Here is a 22876-nt window from a genome sequence, read left to right as displayed (position 1 = left end):
TGTGAGGTGAATTCCAACAGATGTGAGGATGACCCCACTTGTTTCCCTTGGGACTGAGGTCCCTTTGGAGTCACTGACTTAGTCGTAGCTGCTGTCACAAAAAGAGTGGTTAGTGAAATAAGTCATATTGTTTTCTCGCAAATCCAGAGGCTGTAAAGTCCAAGATCAAGGTGCTGATGAGTCTCCCTTCCTGGTTTGCAAATGGCAGCCTCCTGCATTTATATTCTTATGGTGGACCACAGAAAGCAGCTCTCCCATATCTTACATCAGAATCATTCTTAGTCTCACTCATATGACCTATTGACTTCTGTCTCCCCAAAGTCTTACTTCCTAATACTGTCACATTGAGGGGAACTACCCAGTCCATCACAGATGCTTAACGACGGCGTTTTCATTACAAGGTGTCACCACTTCCTCATTAAGAATTGAGACAACTGTTCTCAGGGAATCTTTTAGTCCAGTCAAGCAGCCAGCTCAGCTGGGAAGTAACATGTTGAAGTTCAGTTGTTAGAGAACTTCTAAGGAAAGTAATTTTCCTTAAAAAGACAGTCGGGGGGGGGGGAGGGAAATGGGTACCAAGAAATGTGAAAGGGTATCAATGTATGTGAATTAATGCACCTTCTATCTGGCAAATATCATGTAACCCTTTTACTAATTACAATAAAAAAATTAAAAAAAAAGACAGTCTAAAATGTCAGAGAATGGAGAAAATTAAGAAGAGCTGGAACCTTGCGGAAATAAGACTTAAAAGATGAAAGCAAACACACTGGGAGCTTTGGGGGTCAGTGGGTGAAAGGTCAGCCATCTTTGTCTCCTGGGAAAATGTTGCCTTTTTATTTGAAATAATAAAGAAATGTCTGCAGTCAAGTCAGAAGTCTATATTGTGTGCCTCAAAGCAAGGTATGCTTTATCAATTACTTCAGATAATCTTTCTTTCTGATTTTTCCCTCCTCTTTCTTTTCCAGCTGCCAACGATTAGACGTGCATCTGGCAGCAATTTCAGTTTTTCAAGTCGCTCAAGCAGCACTGACTTGTGGAACTGCCCTCCTGTTCTGTTCCCTTTAGATCAGAGATTGGGGGAAAAGAATTTTGAAACAAAAGCTACTCAATTCTGCCTCCCCCCTTTTACATACCACCAATTATAAACATGCTTTTGAACCTGCATTAGAAAAACCTCACAGAACGTCCACTGAAATGTCTTCATGTGGCTTCTTTGTAAATCCATTCTTGTAGTAGGATAAGGCCGACTCTGAAAGGGCAGAGAGCTTCAGGCTTGTAACTGTGCAAGCAAGAGAACTGGTCTACCAGTGGTGATTCTGTAGATTGTGTTAGTTTAAAAGCTTTCCCAAGATATGTGAGTGCCACTGTCTTAATATTTAACTTATTCCATTCCCTCTTCAAGGGGCCAGTCTTTATGTAGTTGTTTTCATGGGACACCTTGTTTGATTCACTGATACTACTTGTCTCTTTCTGTTTTTGCCCCATGCCACCCCCTTTTCTCAAGACACATTCTACTTCTGGCTTTCCCCCAGCCAACCCTTCATTGCAGTTCTGCCTGTGGATTCATTCTTACTTGCAGGGCGTTTTTTGCCTGGTGTTCTGTGTGTGTGTGTGTGTGTGTGTGTGTGTGTGTGTGTGTGTGTGTGTGTGTGTGTTTCAGGTAGCAGAAGATTTAAGAACTCAGAGTTTCTAGTTTTTAATGACATTAGATACAACAATGGTCACTATAGACCATAATCTCAATGGAAAGTGCTCTTTGTGTATTAACTATATCCTTTAATTTCATATTGACCCTATACAATGGGTATGCTATCCTTTGATATAGAAGAAAACATGGAGACAGGAGGGTGGGCAGCTTACTTAAAATGATAGAGAGAAAAGGTCATAGAAGCTGGTTTTGGTGCTCATGCCTGAAATCCTAGCTACTCAGGAGGTTGAGATCTGAGGGTTGTGGTTCAAAGCCAGCCCAGGTAGGAAAAACTTCAGGAGAGACTTATCTCTGATAAACTACTCAGAAAAAGGGTGCTGTGGTTTAAGTGGTGCTGTGATTTAAGTGGTAGAGCTCTCTCCTGTAACAAAAGAAGCCAAGGCACAGTACCAGGACCAGAGTTTAAGTCCTAGGACCAACACACACACACACACACACACACACACACACACACACACACACACCCCTACCTCATGGAAATGTGCTCTTTCTTTCCCTTCAAGGTATACCTTGGAAATAAGCTTTTAGTTAAACAAAATTATCATTCTTTAACAGCATCAAATCCATTGTGATGTCTCTGTCTTCCTTCCAAAGTAGCATTTCTTGGGATGAATTTCCTACATTATATTTTGGAACTCAAACTTGAATACAGGATGCTCACTGTTCACTTCAATAGTGACAGTTCAAGGGTGACACACAATACTGCTTTATGACAAGCAGCTCTTCTAGATGAAATCATCTCAGTACAACTTCCTCGAGATGTTCGATTGCCATAGAGAAAGGCTTGAGCTTGGCTCTCAGACGAATGGTTGGGAGTGGAAGTGTTCCCTTATTTACCTGTTGATTAACAAAAATAGAAAACAAATTGTGGGAAGGAAAGAGACCTGGGCTTGTTCAGTTCAGTAGATGTTTCTTGCATGACCAAATTCTTCCATAAAGACAGCCACAACCATATTGGGGACTCTGGCTAAAGCTTGTGGGGAGTAGGAAATAGATTAAACACAGGTTTTCCCAGTTCTCCAGCTGCCAAAAGTGATGTCAGTGGCATTAATGGTTCTTACCTCAGTCCTGTGCTGATCCAAAGCCGTTTGTATACACGCTCGGTTTGTGGGCCCTTATGGAAAAAAAAATGATGATGGTTGAGCAAACAATTGGGTAGCTAGCCAATCACCGAAATGCACCATACGGCACTTGCTTTGTAAGTGCCGGGAAACAGGCGAGGAAAGAGAAATCTCTGTAGTGGTACAGACAAAAATTAAAGGCAGTGATTGTAGGGCTGCCTGATTTCCTTTCGTCTAATTACAGAAATGGTTTGACAAACAGCTTTTTACCCTCTATACCGCATAAGTGCAGGTATGATGTAATTGTAAATCTGCTGGTTTGTATCAAAGCCAGACTTATAAAATGTGCATTACAAAGAAAACAAAACCAAAACCCCCTAAAACTGACATGAGAGTACAGTATAAACCCCAGTACTGGAATGTAATTTCTGTACTGCAGAAACAGCTCCCCTGAGTTCAAATGACTTCCTGCCACACAGTACATGTGGCCAGGCCTGAAACATACGGGGAATTGCTTTTCCTAAGTCCTGCTTTGGTTTGGTCTCACATCATGTTGGCAAAGGACACCGTGGAGATAACTTCACTTTACGATTTTTCCAGGAAGAGAATGGGAGAACCCTTCTGGCATTGATCTCATCTGCTTTGTTGGCTTTCTCCTGTTCATTGAAAGAACTGAAAATTACTACAGTGTTTATTGGGGGGGAGGGGATATCATTTTTTTGGAATGTTTATTGAGATTTCCTTAACTATCACCCAAATACTTTTTTTGTGTGCATATGTGCCAGTACTGGAGCTTGAACTCAGACCCTCCAAGTCTCCCTTGGATTCTTGGCTCAACACTGACGCTCTGCCACTTGACACACCGCCAACTTCTGGCTTTTTGCTAGTTAATTGGAAATCAGAGTCTCCTGGGCTCTTTTTGCCCATATCGGATTCAAACTAGAATCCTTAGATGTTAGTGCTACAGGCATGATCTACTAGGCTTATTCTATGTTTTTGTCATTTTAATCTTATCTTCCCATCCCTGACCAACTCAAAATGTTTCTGGAACCTCCTTCTGCCTTTTATAGCTGGGAAAGGAGGAATCCACAGCACTGGCAGCACTGGCCCTGATAGTCCACAGCGGGCACTGACAGGCCTCCTTGGTCATTCCCGATCCTCGTCTTCTTAATACTACGCATGCCTTTCTTCCTTGGTGGTCTCCTGGAGCCAGAAGGTCTTTGACTGGAACAAAAGGAGAGCTGGAGCAAAGCTGGCCCCTCACATGTTGGCTGCTCTGCCTGGCTTTCCTTTCTTGGCAACCCAGGCCCAAGAAGGCCTGGCCAGAAACCTTGTTATTATCCTCAGGCCTCCCCGTCTCCCGTGTGACATGTGCCAGGCAAGACTATTATTTAAGCCCTGGCTTTGGCTGGTTGGTTAACCTTTGCTGTTGAAGACTATGAAACCAACTCTTAACAATCCTGGCCTGTCTTAAAAGAAGTGGTTTTTCTTTTCTTTAACTGAAATGGCTTTTAACTTTCAACAGCGAGTAGCATCTATCTTGACTCCCCCTCCCCCCCTCTAGTTTAATCTTCATTTGGGTTTTATCTATTTATTTTGGTGGCAGTGGTCTAGAGGCTTTGACACCAAGAGTATTTTTGCGTCACCTTTTCTTAGTGGAAAGCTTGAGGCTTGCCACCATTCTTTCAACTGAATCTTGTAAAGAGCAAAAAAAGATTCTCCCATGGCCCAAATTTTGGAAGCTCTGTGGAGCTGACTTTTTTAAGTTGATGATTGCCATTGTAAGCAGAGCTGACTGTGATACTGCTGTCATCTCACTCAGGGGGTAAAGCCCAGGCTCTCAATCCCGCCCCCCCCCAAAAAAAAAACAGAAAAAAAGAAAAAGGATGTCACAGTCTATCAAAGGCATCACTGGTCTTTTTATTCATAAGAATTTTATAATGTGGAGGTTAAGATAGAAATGTATTCATCTACTAGGAGCATTGTGCAATTTTGCAGATGCCAAAAACAAAAAACAACACAGTACTCTTGAAGCATCTTTTAAGGTACTTGGTTAGTGTGCCAACATTCTAGGAGATGTGATGTTTAAATTAGTGATGCAGCTGGATGCTGGTGGCTTATCCCTGTCACTTCAGCTGTTTGGGAGGTTGAGATCTGAGGATCACAGTTTGAAGTTAGCCTGGGCAGCAAAGAGCTCATGAGACTGATGGAGGCATTGCTTGCATGATAGAACATCAAGTCATGAGATAAGAGCTAAGCAAGAGCATGAGGCTATGAGTTCCAGCTCTAATTCTTGCACACATATTTAAAAAAAAATTAAATTAGTGGTGCCATGAGTTAATTGCAACAGTGTTGTGAGGTCACTAAAGACCTAGACTTTTAGAAACCAAAACCAAGAAATCAGAAATGTTTTTTACTTTCCAACTATAGATAGTTAAAAAGATGGGAAAAGAATTTACTCGAAAGGCTTAGAAATGGGTTAACATTTCACATCGTTTCTCAACACAGAGTTTTAAATAAGAAAGATCTAGGAATGACTTGAAGTTATTTTCTTCTCTTAAAAACAAGCCTAGCACTGGCTTCATGCCTGTAATCCTAGCTTTCTCAGGAGAGCCAGCCTGGGCAGAGAAGGTGGTGAGACTCCTTAAATTAACCAGCAAAAAGACAGACTATAGGTGTGGCTCAAGTGGTCGAGTGCCATGCAAGAACTTGAATTCAAGCCCTGGTACTAACACCTTACATTAAAAGAAAAAGACAAAAACAAAAAGACATTAAATACAGAATTGTAAAAGTTAGATCTTCTGAGTATATAATGAAATTAGAAAGATTACAGAATAGGGATTCTCCTTGAGTTCAAGGAATTTCTGTAATTCAAAGAATTACAAACAATGTTTATTCCTTTTTTACATTTCCTGGTACTTTATTTATACATTTTCTATGTTATACTCAAGATGATTTTTGAAGAACAACACAGCTATTTATGTTAAATGAAAGAGAAATATGTTGTTTTGATGCATTCCTTTAGGTGGTGGGGTTTAATTTATATGAATTTTTCTAGTGAAATCTACAGTAGAAGATTTCAGACAATGATCTTCATTGAAGAAAAGTGATTGCAATACTCATTTTTTTAAGCAGGAGGAATTCTGACAGCCAAGCCACCTACAGTATTTTCCTCCCACTCCCTTAGTAAGTATAGAAACTACCAGCAACACCTTGTTCAGGTAGTTATTATTACCTTGCAAAACACATAGATACCAGATGAAAACACTTGTCAATAGTTTTGAGTAAAAATGCATTGCTGAAACTACAGAACCTTCCATTGCAATTAGATCTTCACTCTGTGCTGGCTTCAGTTTACATAGTTAAAAAGGACCAGGAGGTTGAGACAAAGTAAAAGGATGCAAAGGCCTTATTTATTTTCCAGCTCTAGCAGACATAGTTTCAGTGGGTTGAGTCCCAATGTAAATTCTTGTGGATGCAATATTGTAATAATCCATAGGTCTCAAATAACACTGCTCAAGTGTTGACTTATTTGATAATGCTTTAAAAATTACATTTTTCATTACTGGCAATAAGATCAGGTAGATTTTGTCTGACAAGAAGATACACACAGGAGTCAGGAGCTACTGAGGTGGTGATAAAATTTAGTGAAAATGTAATTTCCTGCTACTAAATCTTGTGACAGGTACATGGTATTTGTGGGTTCGGAAGTGATTCTCCAGTGATGAAACGATGGCAGAATATCACCAGTTGATATTTGCACATTTCCCTTTAAAGAAGTGTTTTGGGTTTTAGTTTCTAGTTTTTCTATATTATTGATGACATTTTTTTTTGTATTAGAGCAATGTTGCAATATTTTTTTGCATGTACTTGGTGTCTGGCAACCAAGAGTGTTGGATTTAAAGGGTGTGAAATGTGCATTAAATGTCTGCCATCTTTTTCTGGCACTTATTGCTGTACTTTATCATTCATCCATTGCATTTGTCTTCGTCACTCATTGATATTTATTGAGGTGAATGAGTGTGGGAACCCAGAATGGCTATTGCTTTTTTAACCCTCTTTCAAATATGCCCTTCTAGTACAAAATATCTGTACATCGATCTTAGTCTGATTTACATGCATAGCTTTATTCAAGCTCAGCCTGTCCAGATTAGAAGCCTGCAGAGGCAGAGCAATGGGGAGGTTCGCAGCACTTCTTCAGAAAGCGTGCTGTGACGTTTGTCTTATCTGGTCATTAGGTTTCCTTTCCAACCACATAATCATAAGAATGCTTGTAAAAAGCTGTTAGGGGAACTTGAAAGGAACAATATTGATCAAATTTTAGTATATTATTCATATACTGCTTTGTTAAAAGGCAACTCCTTTGTACAGCTACTTTAAAAACAAATATTTTAAATGCACAAAATTCCAAAATGTGGGGGCTCTTTATTTTCAGGGAAGACCTCACTGGGTTAATCAGCCCCTTTATTTGCCATCTTTGGCTCTGGAAGCTTTTCAGGCTGTTTCCAAAGATCAAATGAGCCCTTCAAGGGCTGAGACTGGCTGCTATAGAGACCACTGAAAAGAATACACTCAAGGCTGAGAATCCAACTGCAAGAAAGAAGTAGGAATTTGAGAAGGCATCCCAAAAATGCGACCGTGAGGGTGGCCGCTGGAGAAGGCAGCTCACGACCAGGCATGCATGCTAAAGAAAATTCGTACCTTTGCTACATAACTAGACTTTATATACATTAGTGTATAAAGACAGACTGGTGTGAACTTCCAACTTTTTGTAGGAGTCTGTTGTCCATAGCCTTCTGTCTAATCTTACCTTGTCTACTATGATTGCCCCCACTTTAGCTTTCACAGACTCCTAAGTCTGTGTCAGCAACTGGTAGCATCTGTGGCTGAGATGAGTTTGCTTATAATAAACCTAGCTTCTCAGGAGATTTAGATCTGAGGACTGAAGTTCGAATCGAGCCTGGGCCGAAAAATCCTGGATATTGAAAAAGAGCTGGATGGTAGAGTCCCAGCAGTGAGTGAAAAAGCTAAGCAAATGATCCTAAGACCCAGTGCTGGCATTCTCGCTCCAAAATCTGGATTTTAAAACTTTAGAAGGAAGGTATGCAGTGGAGTTAGTAGGCCCTTTTACTTCTTGTGTTTTTCACATTCTTATGGAAAATGACAAGGCTTGTTTCTAGAGGAGCACAGCAGTAGACTTTAGTACCTTGTGAGACCATGTTTTTGCCTCTCCTCATAGAGCCCCCAGTCTCTGCCTGGCGTATCTATGTAGGTTGGCATGTGTGATGATAAAAAAAAAAACCTGGTACTGTCTGTTCCTGTCCTAAGCTGTTGGTTCGGGCCCCCTGGCTGAGTGCCAGATACGGAATGAAAAGCATACTGCCTGTCCTTTTCTTTTCCTCCATCGTGTGTTTGGCAGTTCTCTGTCACAAATCCTTTAATTCCATGTGGCTTTCCTGCCTTGATTTAAGGCCTAGATCTATGAAGCTATATTCGGGTATATATTGCTATTCTAGTAAGAATGTTCCGCTAAGAGTTAAAGAAAACTTGGAAGTAAATCAGAGTTGTGGGTCTTCTGGGCTGTTTGTTGGACAGAAGGGTTTGCCTTGCATTCTTGGAAATGACAGGGAAGAAAACGTTTTCACTATTTCTCTGACAATGAAAGGGATAAGCCTAGAATGTATTTCACTCTTTTTTTGTTTGCATTGGCACCTCCATGCTAAGTATTTCTTAGTAATTTTTAAAAGTTTTAAAATATTTTTCTTTTTTTTTTGGCTTACAACCTAATTAACTTGGAACCCTCTGTAGTACTTAATGCAGCCATTCAACAAGTATTTATGATGAGCTACTCTCTGCTGTTCTGTGTACTCTATAAATATTGATGGGCATAGATTAATTTTTGAGTGCTTGAAAAATAGGGACTTCTGAAAGACTATGTAATTCTAAGAGCAAAAGATGGCTCACGAGGTTGGAAAACTGTCTCCTCTCTGAAGGAAAATTGTGCATAGTGCCTTTTTCAGATCTTGAGTCACAAAGAAGAAATGCTGTGCTTCTGTTTTAGTAATTTGTTTCTATTAGACCTAAATCTGAATTACTTTCCTTTATTATTTATTGATTCACTAGTCTCTTTTCTTTGGGATTCCCTTTACATCTAATTTCTTATGACAAACAATATCATACTAAAAATAGATTTTAGCTGAACATTGGTGGATCACATCCTAGCTACTGAGGAGGCTGAGATCTGAGGATTATAATTCAAAGCCAGCCCAGGCAGAGAAGTCTGAGAGCTTCTCATCTACAATGAACCAGCAAACAGTTGGAAGTCAAGGTATAGCTCAAATGGTAGAGTTCTAGGTTTGATGTAGAGTTTGAGGGCATGAGTTCAAGTATAAGTACCCACATATACACACACAAAGAATGGATTTCAGATTTTTGTAAGATTAAGCTCTATAACTTCAGATACTAAAACCTGTGGTTGATTTTTTTTTTTTTTTGCCAGTCCTGGGCTTGAGCTTAGGGCCTGAGCACTGTCCTTGGACTTTCTCAAGGCTATAGCTCTACCACTTGAGCCTCAGTGCATGCTAGACAAGCAATCTACCTCTAGGCCAAACTCCTGGCCCCTGTGGTTGATTTTTTAACAGAAAGGTTGGACACAGGTTGACTGTAATCTGTTTATTATATTTTATAGTTGTTTTACACAATGGCTATAATGTATATATTTGATTCGATCATAACCACCAAAGAACTTCATATTTATTTGTTGCCAAATCTCTGAAATGCCCAGGTCACGGTGATTTGTTAACTGGTTTACTACTATTGAGTACTTTTAGTTTATGATTGCTTTAGACTCAGTAGTTTGAAAGAAAAGAAAAAGCAAGTTAAATACAGTTTGCCGATTTTATTTAGGTCCACACTAGTTCTGGGACCTCTGAGTTCAGTCTGTCTGTTCCTGCCTTTCTTTAAAAGGAGAGTTCCTGAATTGTGATTGAATGTGGATTTTGGGATGTCCTTGGTGACCATTTCTTTTCTTTTTTACCCCCCTCTTTCCAGAATGAAGACCTAAACAACCTCAGCAAATCCTGCTTTAACTCATGGGTACCCAGACTCTTAACTATTTCATGATTCACAACCCAGGACCTCACCTCTTCCTCCTCCGTAGATGGTACGATGCATCCATTTCAGTTTGTTTACTTTCTATAATCCTCAGGAGTTCATGAACGGAACTGCACGTTTTATATTGTGCCAAGCAAAAAACAAACACACACACACACACACACACACACACACACCAGAAACCACCAACACCAACAAAAACAACAAAAGCACTGTGATACCGGAACAATGAGACTGCGTCAACTTCATGTTGGACCTTCATGGACTTAGCTGGCCACAATGAGCTGCGATGTTCACTGCGATGCTGTGGGAGAATGAGTTAACGCTCATTGCAGTTACGAGATCAATTTTATCTGCTGCTGAAACTGCTCCATAAAACACCATTGTAAATTATTTCATACAGAACTGTTCGCGTTGGGTGGAGAAAGTATTGGATATTTAACATAGGTTTTGATTTCTATGTGTAATTTTTTTAAATGAAAATGTAACTTTTCTTATAGCACATCTGTTTTTTTTTTTCTTTTTGGATGTGGAATTGAGATATACGATGTTCTGTTGTAAAGAAGAGTGGAGCAAATGCTTAGAACAAGGCAAACGAGCATAAAAGAGGATCTGGTCCTTGTTTTAAGATGGTAATTAAGAAAAGTAATATACTAAGAATCATAGTGCCATAGACGATTCTCAATTGTATAGTCCTATTTGCTGATACTCTCTCTTGTAATATAAACTTGATGTTGAGCTGAGTTCTTTACAAGAATTAATCATAATTTTGTATTTTTTTCCTGTAAGACAATAGATCATGTTAACTAAACTGAAGAAGGATATATTCTACTGGGGTATTTTCAAATGTCAGTTTAAAATTGGTAATTGAATGGAAGCAGAATTATAAGAAAAGGAAATGACAGTCTTCCATTCATTATATATATTGTACAGAAGAGAGACACAGATGGTCCCTTCATATACAAAGTTCTCTTTGGAATGAACCATGTAGGTGTTTGTAAATTCTGGGAATGTCTTTCTATTCATAATACACTAGATCCTGTTGATCTCTTCTCTCCATCCCCTATTCTGGAAGCTTCCTGCTCCATCTCCTCTTTTTTTTAATTTAGTTTATTTTTTGTGTACATGTCATGGTATTTCATTTCCTCATTGTCCTGAGAAGGATGTTAAGACAAGCGAGTTCTTGCTAAGCAGAAATTAAAATCCCAGAATTTTGTTTTCTTCTTTTATTCATGGCCAGGGCTACATGTCACTTTCCTTAAGAACATTATCTCTTGTGTCCTGACAAGTTCCAGTTTTACATGACTTAACGGAATGGAAGTGGTTCGTTTGCTGTGATGAGTGCCGGGCCTATCAGCAATGAGTTAATAAAACCATAAATGTGCAGAGAGCACACGAAAGCATAAAATGATCTCCTATTGGAAGATCCAGCCAGAGTGCAAGTGTTATTCCTCTGCTTGTTTGCATAGTGTATGTACCTTGCAATTTTCCCTTGTGAAACCAAAATGGCCATGAACACAACGTCCAAGATATTATTAACCTGTAGAATGTTTGATCGTTTTGCAGAGAAGTTTCCTAAAGGTTAAGTGAATTAATGCAAATATCAGGGCTCTCTGTGATGCAGTGTGAGCTGTATAGCGGACATGGCCAGCTGTCCTGTTAGAAGGAGCACTATTGTAATTCTGGGAAGAGGTGAGCTCTCTGGTTGGAGCTACAGGGAAGGGGCTAGGAGGGCATTTACTATAGCTGCTGTCCTGATCAAGTGGCTGGGGACCCCTGTTCTATTCAGAAGGGAGGGGAGATGATGGACTTATTGCTGAGGCCTGTGTTACTGCTCATTGAACCAGATGGCATGTACCTCACAGACTGTTGTGCAATGTTCATTGTTGCAGGTCTCAATCATTTGCATGCTCATCAGTTTCTAAGATAAATAGGTCTATAGTCGTAAGAATCCATTGTTTCTAAGAAAGCTGCTGAATTCCATTATTTCCTATTTGTGGAGAACCCCGCCAATTTGAAAAATCTGCTATGAAAGTTGTTTCTTATACTTTCATAATCTAAATCACTTTTTTTTTCTTCGAACATTCTAAGTCGTTCTCTTGTTCGAGTAAGAAGAAAGCAAGGCAGTTTTTTCTTTCTTTCTGGTTGTAATTTTTTTTTTAAAGTAAACTAGACTTTGAATACATCTTACCAAGATACCTCTGAATGTGGGATTATCAGCGTATTTTGGGTGAGGAAAGAAACGAATGGACTGGAAAATCCATCTCTAGGTCTCTGACTTTTTTGTTGAGTCAAATAGCACAAAGGTGGAAATTCTTATTTAAGCTGCTCTAGAAGTACCTGAGCTGGGTTTAATGGCAATATCAAAATTTACTGACTTAAAACTGGAAGTTGCTGGTACTCAAGCCAAAAGCTCATGCTCTGGCTACTTGAAGGGTTTACTTTAAGCACGTCAGCTGCTAAGTTCTTGTGTTCAGTTCCTGTTGAAGAAAGTTGGCTTTTCTGCATTTGTGAGTATTTGTAGGCCAGTCAAGAGCTTATATCCGCAGAGCTGCAAGTGGCCTCTAGTTAGTGGCTTTTTCTTCATGAAACCAGCCTTTCACAGTGTTCTTTCTTAGAGACTTAAGTGGAATTTGAAAGTTCTCTGTTGTTAAAACAAAACAGAAAAGAACAAATATGTTTCCTGGCTTTGATGATGTCTTCATTTTGGGAAAAGTGAACCAGCTGGGGTTGAGGAGAACCTTATTAATGATCAACCACTTGAGTCAATAATGACAAATCAGTACTGATGTTAGATTTGCGGCTAGTCCTTGCTGACTTTCAAAGGTCAGGGACTCTTGAATAATCTAATAACTATAAAAATGGACCTACTCAAAATCATCTAGCTTGAGTAGGGATTTCTAATCTTTCTTTCTCTGGCGTTTTTACCCTCACCTATCTTTTAAATGTATAACAGAGAATGAAGTAACCCTGCTTCTGTATTGTAAGAAATGATATTTTACAGTATCAAGCGTCTGCTTTATTTAATGTCACATCCTGCAGGAAATATATCATGTAGCTGGGAACTCATTTACTCCAGGTGGATAAAAGTTGGGGAGGAGGGTCCCCATCCACAGACGGCAAGAGCCATGACAAACAGTACAGCTGTGAAGTGCGGTGACTGTGGGTTACAGTGATCCTATCTTTTTGACTTACATCACTTTGGCAGAACTCTGTTGGTTAGATCATCGCATAAGGAGATTCTCAAACAAATAAGTTCTCAGAACCGCACACTGGAATTCACGCCATCACTGGGAGATAAGAACTTTTGGAAAGTCATTTGAAGGAGAATGGGTGGAAACAAGAAATGACTTCATTTGCAGTGACTAGACAGGAAGGAGTTGTAGAATTCTCAAGACAGGGTGACTGTTAGTATGAAAGGATTTCACACACACACACACACACACACACACACACACACACACACACACACAACACACACATATGGAGTGTGGGGAACTTAGAAGCATGCCCTTCTAGGAGTGTGAGGACAGGCTTGTTGATTTCAAAACAAAACAAACATAGACCTTCATCCAGATAATGAAGAGCCAACAGTCTTCCTGTGGTTTAATAGAACATAATGAGATGCTGGTACCTTTGGTCATTTCTATAGCCAAGATATTCAAGATCCTTTCATCTTTTTTTAAGTCAGTGTCTCCTGAGTGTGGCTACGGATTGTGTAGACCAGCAGGTATGTGGGTATCCCTCATAGCTTATAATTAGAGCATCAGATTTGATGCTGGGAGAAAGTTGAATGATGCTAGAAGTGTTTGGCCCTACTCGTAGGGGTTTATCATTAATAAAGAGCTCATAATTAGCCAATATGATTAGAAATGTATGACTTAGATGGAGAGTTGTTTTCCTTTCCTAGCTTGTTGATGACGTGGCATACACCAAAAGATCGGTGTGGTAGTATTTTGGCCACTCACCTAGTATTTAAATCTCTCTTGACTTCTGCTCATTTCTCCAGTGTGAAACAATATGCCATATCATAGGACAACTTCACGACAGGAAAATATGTCTGTATTTGTATAGACATTTTTAATGCTGTTTTTCCCCCCTCCTTTTTAGAACTTTATCATTGGCCTAAGAATGTAGTTCCCGGAACAATTTTTTTCCTACAGAGTATTTTTCCTTACACCTCTTTAGCTACAGGGTGGGTCAACTGATCTCCATATATATTTTCATTTCGTGTGTGTGCCCTTTGGTTTATCATCTGAAGATGGTGCTTCCCATGGTGCTTCTTCATCTGTGTACAAAAGACCAACATAGGGTCTGTATTGCTACCAAAACATTGTATATATGTGTATAACATGCGTATTATGTATATATGTCATGGGTACCAGGCCAGGCTGATGTTTTTTTTATTTAGAAGTGTTTCACTTTTCCAAGTTTTCTTATAGTGTTATGCTTGTTTTCAATTTTAATTTTCCTGATTCTGTCTGGTACTTAGAATTGTAGTGTCTTCATCGTTGATTAAAGAAAACTGTCTAAATGGATGGTAGTAACATTTCTTTATTTATAAGACATAAAGCAGAAACTGAGCACTGGGTTGGGTAAGAATGTTTCGTGATCTTTTAGATGTGATTAGGAAACAGGAAGATTTACTTCTTTCCATCCTTCCCTCTCTCCATGGCCAACAGTATAAGGAAAAAGACCCTAGAAAAGCTTTTCAGTCGTCTTTCATGGTAGTGTTAAGGGAGAAGGAAGCAAAGCAAAAACAAACATTCTGTTCTCAGTGGAGGGATTTGTGTTACATTGACCTGCAGAAGACAGTACTGATAACATGAACAGACACACATTTGCTAGGTTCAAACACAGAGGCCAGACCTGAGAGTCTGATTCTGTTTCCCAGAGGAGGTCAGTGCTACGAATTCTGGTCATCTGATAACTATGAGGGCAAAGATAGGATGTTTCTAACCATTATATTATTAGCAGCATTTAGGCAGATTTCAGAAACATCAACAGGCAAGACAACTCCAGAGATTTTGTTTTAATTGTCCTGGGGGTAGAGACTGGACATTGGTTGTTTATGTTGTTTTCAAGGCCCCTGGATTGATTCCAGCATGAGGTCAGAGATGAAAAACACTGCTGAGAATCATTGTCCAAACTTGTCTGATAAACAACTCTGTAGTGACCTAGCAATACGTATTTTTTCAGCAAGTGACTCTTCTGGGAGACAAGCTTTAGGAAACTTAGAGATTTCAGCTTGTGTCACTACTGGAAAGGCTAGTAACACTTAATGTTTAACGTAATTCACCAGATTGCCAAAGTGGAAGCAGCCAAGACTCCCTGCCTGCTTCTTTTAGCATTGTTTTCACCACTTGAATAAAGATGAATGGTTTATCCTATTTTGTGTTACAAACAAGTCCCATTACTGGATGTTTTGGAAACAGATTCAAGGTTAACCTTTTACAATTTATTTTTATATGAGCATGGTGCTCTACCAGAGAGCAACAAGACTGCCTTTTCTGACCTTATTTGGTACACAGGCTGGAGGGAGCTTCTTTCTGCCTGGCAATGTAATTGATATTTTCATTGTTTAGAAGCAGCATGCAACATGATTTAATAAATGCTTGAAGTTACTACGTGATCTTCGGTTTATATCACCTTCTCTGTTTCCATTTAAAAACAAAATATCACTGATTCTTTCCTCTTCATGGCATTTCTGAGCAAACATTACTCTGTCCCCTATTGAAATTACATGTGAACATCACTAATTAGCATTAATCTAAGGAGAGTCTAGTTGGAATGAATGAATGGGTAATTTATAGCATAATTGTCCTATTACCTCTACATGGACATAGAAATGAGCTATAGCAAGTAAAACATCAATAAAGGACTTTTGAGAATTAACAGCCAAGGAGAATTTGTAATTACCTCAATGCTACGATTATATATACTGTCAACATTAGTTCTGCATTTGTTCTAGGCTAGCCATCAGGGTCAATGTTAATTTTCTTGTTTTATCCTTCCAGCACTCACATGTACACCAGGAGTCTGTTTGGTTACAAGTTGTGAGGAACAGAATGGCTTCTCACCCTAGGCTGGTTACAAGTCTTGGTTTCAAAGCACTTAAAGAAATGCCTGCTCCATACTTTCAGGACACTGTTGGGCTGGGGGTGTAGGTCACTGGTTGAGCACCCATACAGCCTTCAAGAGGTCCTAGGAACCATTCCTAGCACCATGAAAACAAACAAAAATCACTAGTTGCCTAGTGCTCCGAATTTGCTGAACCAACATGATTTAATGTAAAGCTGCAAGTATGGCCTCATTCAGTTTGTAATTTCCACCCTTCAAGCTCACAAGATCTTGGGATCAGGAGTGTGGCCTAGTGGTAGAGCCTAGCATGCACAAAGCCTTGGATTCGATTCCTTGATACCACATACAAAGAAAAAGCCGGAAGTGGTGCTATGGCTCAAGTGGTAGAGCTCTAGCCTTGAGAAAGCCCAAGGATAGTGCCAGGGCCCTGAGTCCAGGATGGGCAAAAAAGATAACAAGTTCTTGTTCTGCTTATTTCCATTCTTTGTCTTTATATCCAGTTCAGTCATGTCAAGAGCAGTTTCTGGATTCTCTGTTTTCCTCACTTAGTATCCTTTTTCAGCAACAGAATAGAAATGTCCAGCTTTATTTTAGGAACACATAATGACAGTAGGTTAAAGGTAAAAGCCATGTGAAATCCAAACAGCTTGTGTCTTGAGGTCTTAGAGTTTACATGTATTATCTCTGAGAAACCCTTTTACTTTGAAATTATGAGTGCTTCGTTAGGGATGTCAAGAAGCAGACACTTGTCCAAGATGGGCAACAGAGAACTGGTGAGGCAGATGCCTACCTATTACCTGTGAATCACAAGTGAATGCTTGCAGCTTCGCAATACTGGTCATACACAGTCCTTGGAGCTTGGCCCAACTGTAACAGAACTTCTGAAGAGCTTATAAATATAAACCTGACAAAGATCACAGGAAAGAATAAGGAATTGTCTTGCAACCTACTGACAACCAGGGTGACTTGTACCCCTAACTTTGGTGGAATTTGTTTAGAGTTCATCCAGCAATACACAATTTGCTTTTTTTTCTGTGTAAGTTACTCCAAAGCTTCAAATCTTTAGAACCCAAGTCTCTAAATTTTAACTAAATGGAAGAGTTGATGGACGTGGAGTTTGCTTATGAAAACCAAACTGACTATTGGGCATCAATCTTTAAGACTGGTGGACATTTGTAAGGAAACAGCAACAAAAAAAGACATTTGGTATATGCAAATATAACTATATTTGCATTTATTTGCATATCATTCTCATGCCATATAATACACAAATGACAACAGAAGACTGCCTCCCAGGGCTCGGTTATGGTTTATAGGATAGCATTTGAAGTCATTTTAATTTTTTTTCTGTAAATTTTTACAATGTTTATATTAACTTTTGCAGTGATTCACATCTATATGAAAAACACTGAAGTATTATATTAAAAAAAAAAAAAACCTAAAGGGAGTCGGATGAGAATTTCAATTAATCCCCATACTCTAAACCATGATCTACAAATCTACAAATGGAGTTTGGTAACCTATAGACTCAGGCCACGTCTGTAGCCTTTGATTTTTTATTTTATTTTTTAATAAATAAGAGTTCAATGGAACATATGCATTCAGCCCACTACATATTGCCTATGGTATCAACACCAGTGCCCTAAAAAACAAAATATCTATTGTCTATACCTTTCAAAACATGTTTGGTGGTCTCTGCCATAGATACTTTTCAGACAGATAACTGGGCTATCAGGCAAAGTCCCTTGCTATGAGCTTTTGCAATTCTCCAGGATCTGCTGGAAGGCAGGACTTCCATAAAGTCTAGGGTCAGGGAATAGGTTTTTATCTTTTTCCTCTCCCTTTCTAACTAGCAATCAATACAGTGCTGTTGTGGCAGATCTGAGTCTCTGTTGTCATGATTATATCACTAGTGGATAGAGTTCATGATCATTTATTAATCTCCACTTGATTGTTGAAGGGCCAAAAGAATTCCTTTAAAACAAGTTTTATCTACAAACAATTACTATTTTACAATTTGGCAAGCAGAACTGCAATAAGCAGAGCTTGGAGGACTTGTTTTTAAAATCAGTACTTTGATTTTTTGAGGTTCAAAAACACAGACAAAAGAAGAGAAGACAGTTAAGGAGTGTCTTTTCCAAGTAGATTAGAGAGGTGGGGGGAGAGAATCCAAAGGAAACTGAAAGTTGATTGTGGGGTCTTGAATAAAGACTAGAGACAATGAATAGACTTTAAAATTTTTTTTCATTCTCTTTTGCTAGCTAGCAATTAGTACAGTGCATAAAATGGATATAGGCCAGGAGCACAGAGTCTGTCCAGGAAGACAAAGATAAAATCTTAGACTTAAAAAAAAAAACAAACCATTGCTCTAAATTGAGTCATCAGATAAAATAAGTACTTCCTTAGTATTTTCATCATCAAATCTCAATATTCACCCATCACACCCTCAATATCAGCAGAGAAGTGATTATATTCTAGGTGTAAGATTTGCCATATAATGAAATTCCTACTCTTTGAAGTTGCTTTATTAGTTGACTTGTCAGGACTTGTTCTCTAGATAAGGAAACTGGCTTCCCTCTCTACTTCTTTAAATTCACATTGATACCATGGGGATTAAGAATTTTAAGAGTTTTTAGGTCCCCTCCCAGCCAGTTTTTGTGTACTCTGCTGGGTCCAGTTTGTGTGTGTGAAGTCATGTCCTGGTGAATTGTTGGAATGAATCTGGATAGACAGTTAAGTGGAGAATGGGAGACAGGTACCCCACAAAAAGGAGATGTTAAAAATAAATAAATAAATAATAAATAAATAAATAAATAAATAAATAAATAAATAAATAAATGGATCCGAAGGCTGCAATGAGCAGAGCCAAGTAGGCAGGCAACTCACCCAAAAGGCCATTCCAAAGGCAAGAAAGCATCCTAAAAAAATCCTGCTCTTTATACTGGATGGAATTGTTTATCAACAAATTTGATTCCATATCTTTGTGTAAAGTCAATAGACAGGTCACCATGGTCACTCATGAGTTCAGAAGTCTTTTTTGGACCAGAGACAATGAAAATCCAAGTACCTCTCCCCAGCTCATATGTGTCTGAGCATTTGCTATCAACCAGCCTGTTACTGGTCATGGACCATTTTATGGGATTTCCATGGTCCCCTTCATCCCAAAGATTTATGTATACCATCGCACCATTTTTACAGACCCCATAGGCCCAGGTGTAGAAGAGAAGTTGTCCAAGGCTACTCAGATGGTTAGCAGAATTCCAGAACAGTTCCCTTAAAAAGTGAATGTCATGGAAAATGGAACAAATCCCCACATTCTTCGATATCCTAATACCCATTCATGACATTGTGTTGGCAGAAACTGCCATGTAGAATTTCTTCCTGTGCTGTTTGAATACTCCAGGCATAGCCCTTAATCTCTTCTTAGCCTCTCACCATCAGGTCCACTTTTTTTTCTAGTGCTTTCAAGGGCCTCTGGTTCAATCTAGTTAATGCTCAATTCTTAAAAAAAAAAAAGTGTCATTATTAAAAATGTGAGGTACAGAAGAATTACAATCATGTGAGTCAGGTGATGGGTGCATTTGCCTTCATACAGTGTCTTCCCTTCCCACAACCTCCCTCCTGTCTCCACAAACAAGTTTCATCATAGTATCCAGTGAGCTCCACTGCTACATTGTTTTATTCTTATCCTTGGAGTTCTGTGCCCTCCAAAGACTCACATGTGAATAAATCATACATAAAGAAGACAGAGCCATCTTGATTCCATATCTTGGAGGGTTTTTTTTGTTTTTGTTTTTTGTTGGTTGTGGGTCTTGAACTCTGGGACTGGGTGTTGTCCCTGAGCTTGTCAGCTCAAGGCTACAGCCCTACCCCTGGAGCCATAGCACCACTTCTGTTTTTCTAGTGGTTAATTGGAGATTAGGGTCTCACGGGCTGGCTCTGAAGCGTGATCCTCAGATCTCAGCCTCCTGAGTAGCTAGGATTAGAAACATGAGCCACCATGCCTGGCTTGATATATCAAATATATCAATTATATATAATTTTGTAGAAACATAAAGAGGCATATAGACATTGTGCCTTTGTGTTTCAACCCTAAGATTACCCTCTTTTGGTCTCACTGTATATGACTGTCTGGAATCCTGCATAATTTATATCCCAATATATTTTGTAGCCATCTTCCTCCTATCATTGAAAACATGTGCACCTTTTGTCTCTCTGAGCTTGGCTTACCTCACTTAATATGATTTGTTCTTGGTCCATCCATTTCCCAGCAAAATTCTTTCTAATGAATGCTGAATTCTTTTATTTTTATTTTTTATTTTTTGTCAGTCATGGGGCTTGAACTCAGGGCCCAGACACTGTCCCTGAGCTCTTCAGCTCAAGGCTATCGCCTCATTCCTGGGGCCTGGGTGCTATCCCTGAGTTCTTCTACCGCCCAGGAGCCACAGCCCCACTTCCCATTTTCTATAGGTTAATTGGATATGAGAGTCTCACAGACTCTTAGTGACCAGGCCGGCTTTGAACAGCAATTCTCAGCTCTCAGCCTCCTGAATAGTTTGGATTACAGGCGTGGGCCCCCGCTCCTGGCCTGAATTCTTAATTAAGGATTCCTCCCCTCTAGATCCCATCTGAGTTAGATGTAGTTTTCTGTTTGTTCTCATAGAATACCCTACAGAGTTCACTCAACCTGTACATATATCCACATACCCCTCCCTCTATCCCCTGTGACCTCACACCACCCATAAGGATAAAAACATTCAAGGAGAAAATATTACTGATTTATCTAAAACAGCCAATTTAGAAAAAAAAAACACCAGCAGCATGTTTCTGTTTTAAATTCAAATTCTTCATTTAATTTTACATCCTCTTCTTATTCCCACCACACACTAACTCTTCTAAGTCAGCAAGATCCCATGCCCCACATGTGAAAGAAAAGAAAAGAAAAAAGGTCCAAATCTGGTTTGCTTCATCTGTTGAAAAACAAAATCAGTTTGGCTGAGCTAAACAAACTCCTTCCTGAGTAGAGTGACTCTCCTATTTTTCTTTGCAGAAATGTTTGACAGATGGGAATCGGATGGGAACTATTGCCTTTCATGACCGTGTGAAAACTTCAGTTTTCATCTCTGCCTTACCATGAACTAACCGTGTGACTTTGAGTGAAGCAGTTTTTCTCCTGGCCCTCCACCCCTTGTTTATAGGAGATGAGTGTTATCTGATCTTAACCTGGACCTCAGACATTTGCCAACAGCTATCCCTCCCCCCCCCCCCCACACACATACACTCCCCTTACTCCTGCATCAACTCAAAGGCATGGGCGTAACTGTGTGCAGTTTCATTTCCCCGTGGGAAAAGGGAATTCCAGTGGATTCACTAAAAGTTCTATGATTACAAAGAAATGATTGCCTAAAATAATCCAACCTTATGATTTTACTATTCCCTAGCGGATTGTATGGAATAAATGATTGGCCTAAGCCAGGGAAAAATAGATCAGCAAAGTTTATTCTACTTTTTTTCTCCCTTTAATACTACAGATTTGGTCTTGCCAAGACCTTCACAGGAGTCAACGTTCTGGAACAGAGAAGACACATCTGATAAACTATTTTCCACACAGAGTTATAATGAAGGAATGCATTAGATCTCACAGCATTTGGTTACATAAGAAAACCATACATCGGAAGGAAGAAAATGCATATTAGCTAAAAGAAAATGGATGCAAGGGGTGGAAATTTAGGTGCCAATGTTTTAATGATGGAATCAGGCCACCTTTAGCACTTTATAGGCTTGAAAAATGATGGGATGGGCTCCACCCTCCCTTTCCTGGCATGTAATTACAAAGATAACTTTGAAAATGACATCCAATGTGTATATCTGCTAAATGAAAATGGCTTCTGACTAATTTCACTTTTGCATACATTCATGGTTGATTTTGGAGGGAGGGAGTCCTTGCTGGGGTGATGGTCCCGCCCTCTGGTTCAGCACCCCTCTTCTGACTCCTCTGAAGTCATCTTTGGGAGATGAGTACGTTTTCCACAGACACAAGGACTTGGCTCTAATCTACTTGGAGATGAGCCTTACTGACTTATAATAACAGCAAAAAGAACTAAAGAGGGATAGAGTAGGGAAATAATTAATGAATTTCTTCTGGCTGAGGAACAGCTCTTACTTGTTTACTCATGACAAGTCTATTATTACGCTTCCTATTCTAGCCACAGACATGGTCTTCATAATACAATGAAAACCTCAGCCAAATGATTCTGGAGATTATAAGAAACTGAGGGAGAAAATTCTAAGAAAAAAACACTACTGCATTTCAAATGAGAAGATGGCCATTTAAATGGCTCTAAAAATGTTGGGACAACCAAAAGATTTCAACCAAAGATGATCATGACATTGATATCTACCATGTATCTATTTCTTATTGTCCCAGGAAGGGGGATAATTGGTCAAAAAACGATAAGTTTTAGAATGATAGGAGTACCATTTATCAAGATGCATTTTACACATAAATTGATCCATTGAACTGAAACTCCTTTGTACAGCTACTTAAATAAAACATTTTAAAGATGAAAATAAAAAGAGAGCCTTGACTCTGGAACAGAAGTTTGGCATTGGAATTAGCCTGCCCTAGGCCAACCTGGAAATTCCATTAAGTTAGATGAGACCATGGGAAAATTGCTTAATTTCTTGGAGCCATCGTTTAGCCATCTGTAGAAGGGGATGATAACACTTATTGTGCTGACTTTGATGAGCAGTACACCCTCCCAGCCTTCCCACCTGGCAGCAGTATATTATAGTCATGGGATTCGAACTGAACTCCAAACATCCTTGGGGGGGGGCGGTGAGCACCGTCTCTTCCTTCTGCCCAACAGCTTGCTCTACCTTCTAAAAGACCTTAATTTGGAGGAATGCTTCT

General features: G+C 39.4%; 1 protein-coding gene across 4 annotated transcripts in view; it reads left to right on the top strand.

The window, feature by feature from the left end:
• The window catches only part of Irs1 (insulin receptor substrate 1), a 60553-nt gene extending 38713 nt beyond the window's left edge, over positions 1–21840 (top strand). Inside the window, exons 2-3 of one of the 4 annotated variants that reach the window (XR_016539158.1) lie at positions 9820–9931; positions 21495–21840. The gene's annotated coding sequence lies outside the window, so the exon portion shown is untranslated. Of the gene's footprint in view, positions 1–9819; positions 14419–21494 lie in introns of those variants that run through there. The other 3 variants (XR_016539157.1, XM_090354921.1, XM_090354920.1) reach the window with 3 other exon arrangements.
• The last annotated feature ends 1036 nt before the right edge of the window (positions 21841–22876 follow it).

Source organism: Megascapheus bottae, chromosome 21, assembly GCF_031878675.1.
Source record: "Megascapheus bottae isolate mThoBot1 chromosome 21, mThoBot2.hap1, whole genome shotgun sequence".
Lineage (NCBI taxonomy): Eukaryota > Metazoa > Chordata > Mammalia > Rodentia > Geomyidae > Megascapheus > Megascapheus bottae.
This window is presented reverse-complemented; position numbering and strand designations above follow the sequence as displayed.